This window comes from Leptopilina boulardi, unplaced genomic scaffold, assembly GCF_019393585.1.
Source record: "Leptopilina boulardi isolate dan_hultmark-lab unplaced genomic scaffold, ZJU_Lbou_2.1 LbouV2_328, whole genome shotgun sequence".
In the NCBI taxonomy this organism is placed as follows: Eukaryota; Metazoa; Arthropoda; class Insecta; order Hymenoptera; family Figitidae; genus Leptopilina; species Leptopilina boulardi.
In genome coordinates, this window is record NW_026137894.1 from 415,635 (window position 1) to 431,119 (window position 15,485).

The following is a 15,485-nucleotide window of genomic DNA, read 5'->3' on the forward strand; positions in this document are numbered from 1 at the left end:
TATTTTTAATTGATTAGAATAAATTATCTTTGTCTTAAATAAGAACAATGTGAAAAAGATTTCTCTGGGTGTACGTAAATAAATAATTATTTTTATAATTAAATAAATGAAAAATAAATAATTTTTAAAAATTTACAAAATAATGTTAAATGTAATTCTAGTTTTAATTGAAGAAAACATTTCTTTTTTTTTATCGCAGATAAAAAAGTATTTTCAATTTTGCTTTATCTCAAAACATATTTCTTTGGTACAAAGACCTGATGTCATCGCCATATAGTCACATAGTATAGCTCTTCTAATCTGTTTACATGTTCCATGACTAATTAATAATAAATAATCACACTGTTAATAATTTAAATAAACATATAACTGTTTAAATAACTATTACTGAAAATTATAGATTAATAATTTATATAGGAATTTAATTAAAAAATTAATTAATATTTTATATTATTTTTATTTATATATATGTTTTTTTTCCTTTATTTGATTTTTTATGTCTAATAAATTCAAATACTTTTTAAACGTAAAATTTTTTATTTAATATTTTGATTTTATAAAAAGATTATTAAAGATCAGTAAAAGAAAAAGTATAAATTTTCTTTTTTTAAAAAAAACTATTTTATCATTAATATAACTTGATGATTTTTTTCCAATTTCTATGGCCAATTAATTTAAATTAAATTAATTTTTTATTATCAATTTATTTTTATAGAAAATTTCTCAATAAAATCTTAACCTCATTTTTGCGCACCTGGTATTCTATATATATAATCAGCTGACAAACAGCAGATAAGAACTGCAATTTCTAAAACTTGCATAACATGCGGTTCATTTTATTGAAAATATATCTATTTTTACAAAAGAAAATTTTGTTTAATTTTTTAATTATTATAATTTATTTAAACTAAATCTCAATTTTCTGTTATAAATTTATTTTTACTAATATAAGTATATAAAGTAAAAGAAATAATTTTTTAAAGTTGAAAATATATTGACAAATTTTTAAATGTAAATTTTATTTGTTTCACATTATTTTTTTCAAATGTACTATATACATAATATACATAAACCATTTTATCTTGTCAACAAAAATGATTTACAAAAAGCCAACTAATTATCGATTTTTAACGCAAAAATTTAAAAAAAATTAGAAAAACAATTCTCAAGATTATGTAATTATATCGTAATTACTTATAATTTAAATATGTATGTAATTGCAAAATTAAGTAAATTTATTATATTAAGTGTTTAATTAATATAAAAATATAATAATAAAATAAATAATTAATAAATAATAAAAATAAAATTTTGTATTAATAGATTTTAAATTTAGATGATTCTTAATTTACAACAGAAATTTGAAAATATTTTCAAAAATTATTTGATAATAATCATCATGGATGTTGTTTGAAAAAAATGAAAAACTGATATTGACCGTAACATAACCTCAAACCAAAAAAACTGGTTATTTAATTCAAATAAAAGTATTAGAAAATTTAACTTTAATCAATTTTGGATGATTTAGTTATTACACTTATGTATAAGAAAAAATTATGTGTATAGTCAAAATATTTCTTCAAATAACTTGACTCGATATTAGTTTTTCTGAAATGTATGTTTTGGGAACGGAGCCACCCCACCTCTCTATTTTTGGTTTCATCAAAAAAGCATTTAATATACCTAGATCAAATTAAAGCTACGAAAGTCATCTTTTAAATGCCGCGCGGGATTTTTTGAATTTTTAAATGGCGGAGACAATACGGTGGACTAAATGAAAAAAAGTAGAATTTGACATTGTATTTCTTGTTAAAAAAAACAAGATAAACTCAAATAAAAAACTATTCTAAAACCTTAAACATTGTTTCGGGTGAGTACTTTCGAAATTGAAGGTATTTTTTAAAAATAAAGATGGCGTATCCAAAATGGCGGACTGAAAATTGTAAAATTATTTAGATTCGCTTCAAACTTGTTACTCGGGGGGTTTTCGGGGTCACTGATTAATAATCTGATGGTAATTTTTCAAAATTCAAAATGTGGATCCAATATGGCGGACGAAAATTTAAAAAATTGTTTAGATTCGCTTCAAACTTCATACTCGTGGGTTTTTGGGGTCACTGATTACAAATCTGATGGTAATTTTTCAAAATTCAAAATGGCGGATCCAATATGGCGGATCATCAGATTCGTAATCAGTGACCCCAAAAACCCACGAGTAACAAGTTTGAAGCGAAGCTAAACAATTGTTTAAATTTTCGTCCGCCATATTGGATCCGCCATTTTGAATTTTGAAAAATTACCATCAGATTCATAATCAGTGACCCCAAAAACCCCCGAGTAACAAGTTTCAAGCGAATCTAAATAATTTTATAATTTTCAGTCCGCCATTTTGAATACGCCATCTTTATTTTTAAAAAATACCTTCAATTTCGAAAGTACTCACCCAAAACAATGTTTAAGGCTTTAGAATAGTTTTTTATTTGAGTTTATCTTGTTTTTTTTAACAAGAAATACAATGTCAAATTCTACTTTTTTCCATTTAGTCCACCATATTGTCTCCGCCATTTAAAAATTCAAAAAATCACGCGCGGCATTTAAAAGATGACTTTCGTAGCTTTAATTTGACCTGTATTAAATGCTTTTTTGATGAAACCAAAAATATAGAGGTGGGGTGGCTCTGTTCCCAAAGAATGTCCCATAAATAAATTTTTCAAAATTGATTGAAATTAATTTTTCTAATATGTTTGTTTGCGTTTAAATCATTTTTTAGTTTTAGGTTATGTTACGGTCATCATCAGCCTTAACCAAGACCTAGGCTAATTTTGTTTTGTTTATGCGATAAGCATTAAATACGTGTTAGGAAAAAACGCTGATATAATAATATCGATATACATATAGCGTTAATTTCTGCGACATTTAAATTGCAATAATTACATTGGAAAAAAACATTTTTTTTTTTTCAAATATTCCGTTACTTGACTATTATCAAATAAATATTTATTTAAACAAAATAAATATTTATTTGAACCAAATAATTTTTATTCGAATTAAATAAATTGTATTTGAATCAATAATTTCTTGTGATTGAAACAAATGCCATATTTAATTGAAATAATTATCATTTTATTAAATAATAATTATTTTATACAAATAAATATTTGTTTGAATCATTTTATTTGAATCAAATAAAATTTTTTTTATAGAAATTATCTATATTGTTTGTTATTGAAAATTAAAAATTAGTTTTCCATAAAATTCAGGGTATAACGGAGAAATTGAAAATTAAAAAAAAAACTTTTTTTACCATTGTTATAATATACGTGACATTAAGCACAAACACCAAACGCAGTTCTGACTCATATAGTTGTCAAAACATTACAACTCATCTCATCACACTAATATATCAGGTCGTTACTATATACATATGTTCATATATAAGTATATATACTGTAAATACATATTTTATCCATTTTGTTATACTTTTTTTTCTCTCTATCCATTCGCTAAATTTCCATTTTAATGAAAGTGTTTACTCATTCGTTCTTCGTTGATGTTCGTATACGTAAAATGACGTAATGGAACTATTAATTGTTCACATTTAATTTTCACGAATTTATAAATACATATTATCAAACAATCACATAATATAGGGGTTGAAAAAGGTAATTAGAATAAAAAAACTACATGTGCGACTCAAAAAAAAATTTTTTTTTTTCAATCTAGTTAAAAGGTTTGATTATAATTATTACTCTTGTTTGTGATGGACACGCGTTTTTATGAGAAAATAAACCAAAAAATGTAAAAAAAAATTTTGTAATATTTTACAATTTTAGTGTATGTGATCTGAGATAAAGTTTTGAAAATAAATACAAAAAGCTAAACTAAAAAAAATAATTGAATATGTGACGCGATTTGAAGGGAGCGCAGAAGCAAAAGATTATATGTTATTATAATAGTTTTCATTTTCGAAGATAATTTTATGAATTTGTTTCAATTATTAAACTAATTTTGCTCGAAGAATTTTTTTTTGAAGTAAATTTTTTTAACACTCTTCAAGACCGCTTTTTGTTCTCCCGAATTATTTTTTTCAAACGATCTGACACCGTTTCATTTTTGGCCAATTAAAGTTCTTAAAATGTGAGTTAACAATTGAATCGCTGGAAACAATAAGGGGACGTACACTCGGCTGAACTCTGTAAAGCCAGTTAAGTTTTAAAAATAAAATAAAATAAATAAACATATTTCAATAAATAATTGAGGAATCGTTATGAAAATTTACAGAAAACTTCCTCAAATAGTAATGAACAAATGTCTCACTGGAAGTTTGTTCAACTAGAAACTTCCCCACAGACTTTTTGACGGCAAAGATACGGGACGGTGATTATCCACGGATCTCTATTAACAATTAAAAATTATTAAACATTTCACTTTTTTTTTAATTTTTCGTTATGTTGTTGCCTTTTATGGACCGAAAGGCGTTTAAATATTAAATTCCAAGTAAATTCATTAATATTTATCGAAGATACAACGGTTTATGTTTAAAAATTGAATGAATTTTGAGAATTTAAATTTTGCTGTTTTTTGTTATTATTTTTTAAACTATTCGTTTTACGAAAAAATCTCAATGGAAAAAAAGATGCGTCTCTTCATTTCCTATGAGGTAGTAGCTTTCAAAAATTAAAATTTCGATTTTCAATTTTTTTCATAATTTTGACCGTTTGACTGGCTTTACAGAGTTCAGCCGAGCGTACGTCCCCTTATTCTTTCCAGCTTCCATCTTTGTTTTCATTTTCGTTTAAAAATGCCAATTTTTAATCTTCATTTTTTAATAATTTAACGCAAAATTATGTATTTTTCGGAGAACAGCGAGATTTCTTGTACCCAAATCTATCATCTCTCAAAATTTTAGACAAAAATCTTTTCTCATTTTAAAGTAAGATGTATACTACCAAAACACATTTTTCCATACTAGGTCACGTGGGAGGTTACCACATACCCTTAAAGCGTCGGGTTTTAAAGTATAGAGTCGCGAGTTCGAATACTACCAGGTGTGAATATTTTAATTTATAAATTGAGCGTTATTCTTAAGCAATTTGAAAAAGTGTATGTAATTTCGAATCTCTCGAAAATAAAATAATTTAACGAGTACTTAGCCCCTTAACATAACCTCAAACTAAAATATGATTTTTTAGAGAACTATAAAAATATACATATTTCAAATTTATTACACCAAATTTCGAAATATTTAGTTGTACAATTGAAAAAAAAATCTATTTTGAGTCAATATTTATTGCTAAATAATAATTATTTAACATTTTTTGTTTTTTTTTTTAAAGTTACATGTAACAATCATAATTTTTATTCAATTGCTTCCTCATGGAGGAAGTATTGTTTTCGCGAAATTTTTCGAACTCATTTTTTTGACATATCTTTATGTTTTTTGACCTCAGGAATCCAAAAATGACATTTTTAGAAAATGTCATTCCGTATGTGTGTGTGTGTGTGTGTGTGTATACATTACATTTTCATAAATATCTCAAATTCTATAAGAGCTTTAGGGCTGAATTTTTTTTTAAATTGTTGATCTCACTTGGGGACATAAAATGAGAAAACTTTGGGACAAATTAATACATATTAACTATATTTTTTTTTACTTTTAAAATTTTTGAAAAATCGTTTTTTGCCCATAACTTGAAACACATGTTTTGAAAGTTGGGATGTTTTTACTTAATTTTGTAGAGTTTTTTAAGACGCATTTTTTGAGCTATTGACGAACAATCTGCTATCATTTTATCCAAAGTTATTGACATTTTAAAAATCATAAAAAATCGTTTTTTGCTCATAACTTTAAAAAAATGTTATGACACCTACAGTTTTTTTAGTTTCATTTTGTAGAGATTTTCAAGACGCATCTTTTGACCTATTAACGAACATTTTACGATTACTTTATCCAAAGTTATTGACATTTTAAAAATAAATAATATTGATAAAAACCTGTTTGCATTTTTTGTTCAAAAATCTTTATGTATCTGTAAAATCATTATAATTAGATTAGAAAGCTTTTTCTTGGTGATAAACTTTTTTTAATTTTTATGCAAAACATACCCAAAACTTTTATAAATAAATAAATATAAATAAAAAATCGTAAACTGATCGCAAAATATCTCCATGAGGAAGCAAAGTGTTCATGGAATGAACACAAAAATACATACTTCAACTTGGCAGCGGTTTTTATTTTCTTTTTCTCTTTGAAAGATTCTCTACAATTATGATTTTGTCTTTTTGTTAAATAATGGTTTGTTTAAAATAAAAAATAAAAATTTAATTTGTTTATTAACTTTTGAATAAAATATTGTTAATCAAATTCAAAGAAACAAAATTATAGAAAATCTTTCTAAAGAGCAAAATGAGCTATTGTTTGTAAAAATTGGATAAAAATTACAATTGTTAACACAAAAAATATAAAAAGTGAAATAATTATTAAAACAAAAAATTTTTGGGCAAAATAATCTATTTTGAAAATTGTACAACTAAATCTTTCAAAATTTGATAAAATTAATTTTATTTATAGTTTTTATTTGTTGTTAAAAACAACTTTTTAGTTTGAGGTTATGTTAATGGGCTAAAAGAACCCTTAAAATAACTGTAACAGACATGAAAATTCGATTCAAGGAAGAAAATATCAATAGTGATATAATCTATAACCATATATGTAAGATCAAACATCACAATACTAAATTATTTCTTTTATGTAAATGCATTTACATAAAAGAAATAAAAATGTGAATTATAATTAGAAAATAATATTTAACGATTTTCTTGAATTTTTAATTAGAGAGAATACTATAAAAGGTTATAATGCCTGAAGAATATAAAAAATATATATGTACATTAGTTACAGGTTTTCATTTATAATATTATGAATTTAATTGAATGACTTTTACGAGAGAAGTTGTATTAACGTCATAGGTTGCGTGTCATGTACTCACTCTAAAAACGTTTTATAGACAATTATTCAGTTAAGCTTCAAAAAGATTATAAAATTATATACTTGTCTTTAGTAAATTATTCGACAAGAGAAGTTGTCTACAAAGACGACTATATAAAATAATTCCAAATTCTTCTAAGACATTTCTTCCAATTATCCGATAGATGAAATGATAATAGAATTATACAGTGGGTTTGTCATCTTACAAATAAAGAAAAAAAACAAAATCCTTGTAGTAGGAAATGAATGTACAAAATAGAAAATTACAGTAGCACTTAATTCGAGACGATTACACTGTAAAGATTCTCAAAAGCACTTCGAGACAATTAATTATATAGAAAATTCCAAAAGAGCTTAAAAGAATTTTTTATGAGATGTGGAAAAATTTCATAACTAAACTTTTTGAAAGGATGTTCTCCACTGTTATGCTATACTTGAAAAAATTGAAATTTTTTTTTTACTTGAAAAATTCCTTTCAGAGACCTTAAGAAAATGTATGAGAACATTATAATATACGAACATAGAAAATATAATTTTCACAATTCACTTTTTCTGTGTCTAATTTTTTCGTACAACATCCCGGTAAGAAGTGAGAAATAGAGAAAGATTGAAATTCTTCATATATTAAGCATAAGTTGATCATTTTCAATTATTCTGAATAGGCGAATTTACGTTTTTACCCAATTCCCCAGTGAACATCTAAATATCAAAAAAATAAATTCTTTTCTATTCCCAGTACAGATAAGTCAATAGAAAAGAATTTAAACTTCCTATTTTTCTTAATGAGCAAAGTTTTTTATTTTCAAACTTTTTGGAAGCGAATAGAAAAAAATTAAATGTTTGGAAAGTAAATTCTAAATGTCTCATTCCTTTCAATCGCCAACTTCAAAATTTCCAAAGCGTATTAAAAGGAATAAGAAATTTGAAAAGTGATGTACATGTGGTTATTTTAATAAATTGACTATAGCTCAGGCCATTTGGAGCGCATTTAGAGGAATAGAAAATGTGGAGAATAAATTAGGCATTTCTATGTTTTACAATTGACTGCGTCAGGTTATATGTATAATTTAGAGTATAAATTATGACCAAGTCAATTAAGAAGAATAGATTTTTCTACTTTTTTTTGCTTCATCGAGGAATTGAATAAAAACGTAAATTCACCCATTCAAAAGTATTGAAACTCTGAATTCTTTTCAATTATTTGCTTCTTACCGGGATGAACGATAAATTAATTTTGATTAAAATAAAAAAATTGTTGAATAAATTTTTATTAAAAGAAATATTTTGAATTTATAGTGAAATACTTTTTGCCCAATACGATAATTAGTTTCTCAAATAAACCTGTAAATCTATCACACATCAGCTGTGATTACACTTAATGGCCATTTTCTAATTTGTCCAGGGTTGTGAAACTCAAAAATAGTACACAGGGATGAGATGCCAAATTAAATAATAATATATAACGTCCTAAATGTTGCATATGTGAAATGTAACATTTGGGGCGTTTCACTTTACTGTTTAATGTAGTAACTCATCCCTGTGTACCATTTTTGAGTTTCACAACCCTGGACAAATTAGAAAATGGCCATTAAGTGTAATCACAGAGATCACAAGATGTGTGATATAGAAATCTTATTTTTTATTACAGAAAAAGAAAAGAAATCTTTCAGAATGGAAATAAAACGACAAAAAAAAACGAAAAGATTCAGGAATGGTGTATGAAACTAGAAAAGGAAAGCCAATAAAGAAGATAATCAAGTTCTAACTGTGTAAGTATATTTTGGTATTTTTTTGTAAAAATTGTACTTTTTGTATTCATAAGAATAATATTTTCTTTGTTTCATGTTTACAATTATAATTACAACCGATATATTAAACAAATAATTATCATTTTTTTTTCCTGTTGTCGCGAAAAAATGACATGAAAATTATGACACAAAATATGACAACAGTGTCATTTTTTTATCACATATGTTTTCATATAAGAACTAAAAATTTATTTATTAAGGTTGAAATTTTTATCTTTTTATTTTACAACAAAAAATTCAAAATTTCAATCTAAATTATCTTGTTTTCAAAAACAATCGCAAAGCTTTCATTTGCAATTATTTATTTTGAAAAAAAGTATCGATTTTGATGAAAATAGCAAGTTAAATAAATGATGTTGATAAATAATATCCCTTTTTTATTCTTTTTCAAATTATAGAAAATCTTGGTCAAAATTCAAAAATTTTAAAAAACAAAATTCACCATTGCATAGAGCATCAAAAAAATCTTCAAAAAACATATACCTGACAAAATTTTTTTTATTGCCTGTACAGACGGCAAAAATTTAAATAATAGACGGTGTCAAGGAAAACTGATAAAATTTTTAACTTTATAAAAATCGATTATTTAAACAAATATAAGAAATTAAAACTAATACCGTAATTATTTCTATTACGGCGCGTTTGTATCAGTTTCGGTGTATCAATTACGGTGACCAAAATTACGTGTATTTTGAAGATACTTTGCCCACCGTAATTGGAGCAAATGGAAATCTTAAAAATGTTTCAATTACGGCACGGAAAAAAATTTGATCTCAAATAATTAAATTAATAATTCGACGCCTCCCGTTGATAAGATGCCCGTTCATTTGTCAGAATAATAAAATGCCAACTCGAGCTCAGTTCAATATGAAGCTAGTTCAATTGTCAAAATAATAAAAGGCTATCTCAGTTTCAGAATAATATAATCCTATCTCGCATTAAATTCGAATTCAAGTTTTCGTAAATTAAAAAAGAAGTTCAAGTCGATCAGAATATTAATTCATACTTTTTAATGATTAATTAGTGATTAATAATTATTAATAAAATAAGAAATAGAATAAAAAACAAATAATAAAATAAATGAAAATAAAAAATATTATTAAAAAAGAAAAAAATTAATTTAGCCTTGAATTATTTATTACTAATATTATTTTTTTTATTATAATTTTTTTATTAATTTTTTTATTTTGTTAATCATTAATTAATCATTACAAACTATTAAATAATATTCCGATCGAGTTAAAAATATTCAAGTTTTCGTAAAATAAAAAATTTTTAACTCGATCGGAATATTATTTAATATTTTGTAATGATTAATTAATGATTAACAAAATAAAAAAATTAATAAAAAAATTATAATAAAAAAAATAATATTAGTAATAAATAATTCAAGGCTAAATTAATTTTTTTCTTTTTTAATAATATTTTTTATTTTCATTTACTTTATTATTTGTTTTTTATTCTATTTCTTATTTTATTAATAATTATTAATCACTAATTAATCATTAAAAAGTATGAATTAATATTCTGATCGACTTAAACTTTTTTTTTAATTTACGAAAACTTGAATTCGAATTTAATGCGAGATAGGATTATATTATTCTGAAACTGAGATAGCCTTTTATTATTTTGACAATTGAACTAGCTTCATATTGAACTGAGCTCGAGTTGGCATTTTATTATTCTGACAAATGAACGGGCATCTTATCAACGGGAGGCGTCGAATTGTTTAAATGTGCATCTTTATAAGTAATTGTATCAAAAAAAGAGTGAAATAATTTTTTTTTTAATCATTTGGCAACAGTTATATTAAATATAATAGTAATATGTAATAGTTATTTTTTATGAGCGCGTCGTAATTGGTGCACTCGCCGTAATTGGTGCACTTACCCTACATAATGCAGATCTTCTTTATTTCAATTTTTTAACAAATTTTTAACAAATTTTTAACAAAAATTCTTCACTAAATTAATTATTTTAAATAATTTTAATGAAATTCTTCACAAATTAAATTATCTTTAACTATTTTTTAATTAAAATTTTTATAAAATTTTATAATTGTTTATAATTTTTAAAAAATTAGCAAATAAAAATAACAAACATTTTTAATTCAAAATCACTTGAAATTTAATTATTTGCAAAAATTTCTATTATTTTTAATTATTTTTGTGATATTCTTTAGAAATTCAATTATCTGAAAGTATGTTTCAATTAAAAACTTTTGGAATTCAATTTTTGTAGGTACATATGTGATTTCTAATAAATTCTTCATCAACAGAAATCACTAAAAAATTTCTCTTATTATAATTATTGTCTGAAATTTACACAATCTTTTGAAATACAATTATTTTCAAAAATTTCAATTTAAAAGCTTCTAAAATTTAATTATTTCTAAAAATTTCCATCTAAAATTTAAGTTAAAAAAAAACTTTAAAAAGTTTTCAAATTATTGTAATTTTGTCTACAATTTCAAATCAATTTTTTAGTAACAGAAATCATCAAAAAAATTTAATTAAGAATCACTTGAAGTTGAATTAATTTTAAAAATCTATAAATTGTCAATCTTTGAAAATTCAATTACTTTCAAAAAATGTTATCTTAAATTATTTGATAAATTATTTTTAGTTTTGTAAAATTGAATTATTGTCTAAAAATTAACAAAGTCTTTTAAAATTCGAAAAATTTCTAAAAATTTAAACTTTAACTCTTCTAAAATTATTATTTAAAAAAAATTTTTATTTAAAAATCTGTAAAACTTCAAAAAATTATAAAAATGGAACTTTAAGAATTTTTTTTATATATTTGTCCTACTTAAATGAAATTTTGAAAATTTGTCTTACAATTAGTTCGATTCTGAAATATCCGAAATAAATTTCCTTGATAATATTTTTATAGAATTATTCTTATTACAGAATTAATAAAATGAATTTAATATCTAATAACATTAGTTATTTAAAGTAAAATATTGTTGAACCAATTAAATTTTGTTAAAATAAAAAAAATCGTTTTTTTCTACTTTTTTGGAATATAAATCGACAAAAACGACTTTTTTTGTAAATCAAATTTCATTTGAAACAAATGAAATTTATTTGGTTTGAATAAAAGTTTTATTTGCCTCTAAGACAAATAATATATCATTTCTCTGTATTTTCTAGAATGAAGTGCAACTAATTATTAAAAATATACATATGTATAATAGGTATACATTATGTCAGCACTTGTATGCTCGGACAATTGTTTATCAAGGTGTTCTAATTGTCACTGCCATTTTTTTAAAAAAGACAATTATATACGATAAAAATAAAAATCAACTGCACAACGACCTTTGAAAAAGAGTCTTTCATTTTATATTTTTGCTGAATCTTCACGTTCACGATTTATAAGATTATAGACTCGAGGAGTCATATGATCAGCAGTCACATGTTTTACGTGAAATAATCTTTTTAATCAGTCATGTGCATAATTCGCAATGGTCAAACGCGAGACACGATATAGGAGATTACATTTTTTTGCCTCTGAAAAAAAAGTAAAAAAGAAAAAAAAAATTCAAAATAAGAGTTTCTTCATTTACAAATACAATAATTATTGCATGATAGCATTTTTTTTTTTGCAATCAATTCTCTTATTGATGATTATTTCTTTTTCAAATTATCATTTTTATTCTCTTATTAAAATTATATATCATTGATGTTATTTTTTAAAGGACAAATAAACAGAATTATTGTAAAAAAATGTTATCAGTCTCGTGACCAGTCGCGATATCAAATTGTATTACTTTATATATTATTTTTTGCGTATACAGAACACTTTGATAAGGCACATGGTTTGTCCGCGTGCCTCTGGCTATTTTCCAGCTTTTGATGATAAAATTTTCATTCGCATTTTTTTAATGCCCTATAGAATCTTATCAATAATAATTTCTTCTCATTTAAATTTTTCTACACATGGTATTACATCTTTATTTTTCAAATCTTTTATTTAGTCATCAATTTATGATATATGAAAATTATATTTGCATAAAAATAAAAAAAAAATTGTATTTTCAGGTATATATAAAAATAGAACCAAAATATCAGTTTTAAAATTAAAAGTTGCTAATATGGATTTAATTTTGAGAAAAATAAATTCATGCTATGTATATACTTAACGACAGTATCAACATATCCGGAAAGTATAAATAATACCAATAACTATTAAGATTGCGCATGCCATTTTAATATTTGGAAAATCAATATTTGATGATGTGAGACAATAATTATCACCAAATGTAAATGCATTGAAATTAGACATGATAAAATTACGGAGAAACATATTGAAAAATAAACTTGAAAAAATATTTTTAGGATTTTCGTTAAAAAAAACAAGAACACATATTTTTTTCAATTATAGAAAAATTTTTATTTTACCATTTCAATATTTTAATTTATTTAGAAGTAATTAAAATTTTAAAAAATAAAAATATAGGTAAAATATTAAACAGATTCCTTTATAGACTTTAATTTTGATATATAAATATAAGTGAATATTGTCCTCTCATGACTTTAAATAAGATCTATCAATTTGTGTCGCGTGCGCACATCTGTTGATTCAGATCAATTTAAATATTCTTTGTTAGTCGGCAGTTGTATATCTATTATAATCTATTCCAAAGTAATTTCTTCAATGAATACCAATGCTACTAAAAATAATTAAGGTTGTTGACTCAATTTCTATCTGAATTGTCTTGTAATTTTTAAGATACGTGTATAATCAAGAAACATTTTTTCAGAAAATCACAAAAGGAATTGTAATATAATTGATCACGTATAACAATTAATTTTTTAGGAGAAGCAAATAGATAAAAATAATTCCTCTTACAAAATTATAAAATATGAGTGACGCGCTTTGAAAAAAAGAAGCAAACAATGGAATCGTGAATTTCGAAAAGGGCTCAATTCGAAAAATCGTAAGTGTCATTTTCCCATAACAATCAATAGTAAAAATGACTCTTACGGTTTTCGTTCTAACTTGAATATTTTATATATTTTTTTAATATATATATATATATATATATATATATTATATATATATATATAATACATATTTATTTACTTAAAATTTTGAAATTCATTTTTGGACCAAATAACGTAATATCATCTGTAGATTTTTATCAAATAGTTCTTAAATTTCATAAAGATGATAAAAAGCTTTTTATCATTTCAATTTACAGTTAAAAATTTTTTAAAAGAAAGAACAAAAATGTAATAGGAATTTTTCCAACTAAAAAAAAAAATTATAAAAAAAAACAATTAAAAGAGAAAAATGTTCTAAACACCTATCAAGAGAATTAAAAACCTATCAGTGAAATTAAATGTTAAAATGAGATAATGAAAATTATTTTCAGCGATTAGTCGTCAATTATTATAGTCGGTTTCAGAATAAATTATACAGATAGAAGTGCTTTTCCACTAGTTAAAAACCCGTTCAACGAGCACTCTTTTTAAAAAGAGCAACAAAAAAAACTTTTTATGTAACTAATGCAATTATGTAAAATATTATACAATTTATAGTTATTTTAAAATAATCACTCTTTAAAGCTTAATTATTAATATAACTTTTATAATGCCCAAAAATATTTGATAAACTACAGTTTGCTAATATAATAATGAAAAAATAATAAAAAAAAATTAAAATAAATATTCATAATATATTTGTGTGTGTGTCCTTAATAATTATAAAAAATTTTACTTCCTTGCGAAAAAAATTTACTTCTACTACAATAAGAAAGCATTAATTAAGAATTCAATAATGTAACTTGAGTGGCAATTGAAAAATTCCATAAACGTACAAAAAATGCGCATACATACATGTTAATTAAAAGCAATCGATTATAGAATATTTCTAAGTAGAATAGACAATAATTATTTATTCTTTAAAATAAATAATTATATGAACGTATTATTGTAGGTTTATAAAATTTTCCATACATAACATTTTTCCAGAAAGAAACTTATGATTTCAGTAAATTTTATATTTATATATAAAGTGTAAAGTCCTGTATTATAAAATGACAAGTATATTTATAAATATGTTTAATATATTTCACATAAACAAAAAAATCTATTACTAACAAGAATTATTTCTATCGAAATGAAATTTATATTTAATTAATAAACGGCTTCGTGGGAAAAATTTGTAGGTTAGAAATCCTTAGAATTGACAAGTACAAGTGCCAACTGTGTAACACAAAACTACAGCAATAATGGCGCTAAATTTAAAAATTGTTAAAGTAAATTATTTTTAATCAAAAACCACATAACTTTTCACTTAGTTATTCTTCCACAATTTAGTTAAATTACATCGTCTTAGAGACGATTTTTTTTAGGACGAGACGAAGCGCGCGCATTCATTACCAACTGTAAACAAAAATTTTATTTTACGTGCACTAAAAATTTAAAAAAGATCTTTTACCTGGAAAAATATATAAAATTTTTATTTTTTTTAACAAAATAAATTTTTTTATAACTACAATAATATTTACAATCTAAAATTATAGGAAAACGAAAAATAAATTTTTTATCGACAGTTGGCAATGGATGCGCGCGCATCTTTTTGTCCTAAAAAATTGTCTTTAAGGCGATGTGCTTTTAGTTATTGTAAAAGCCAGCTTTAAAATAATTAAAAAAGTTTATTATAAACTATTATTGAGT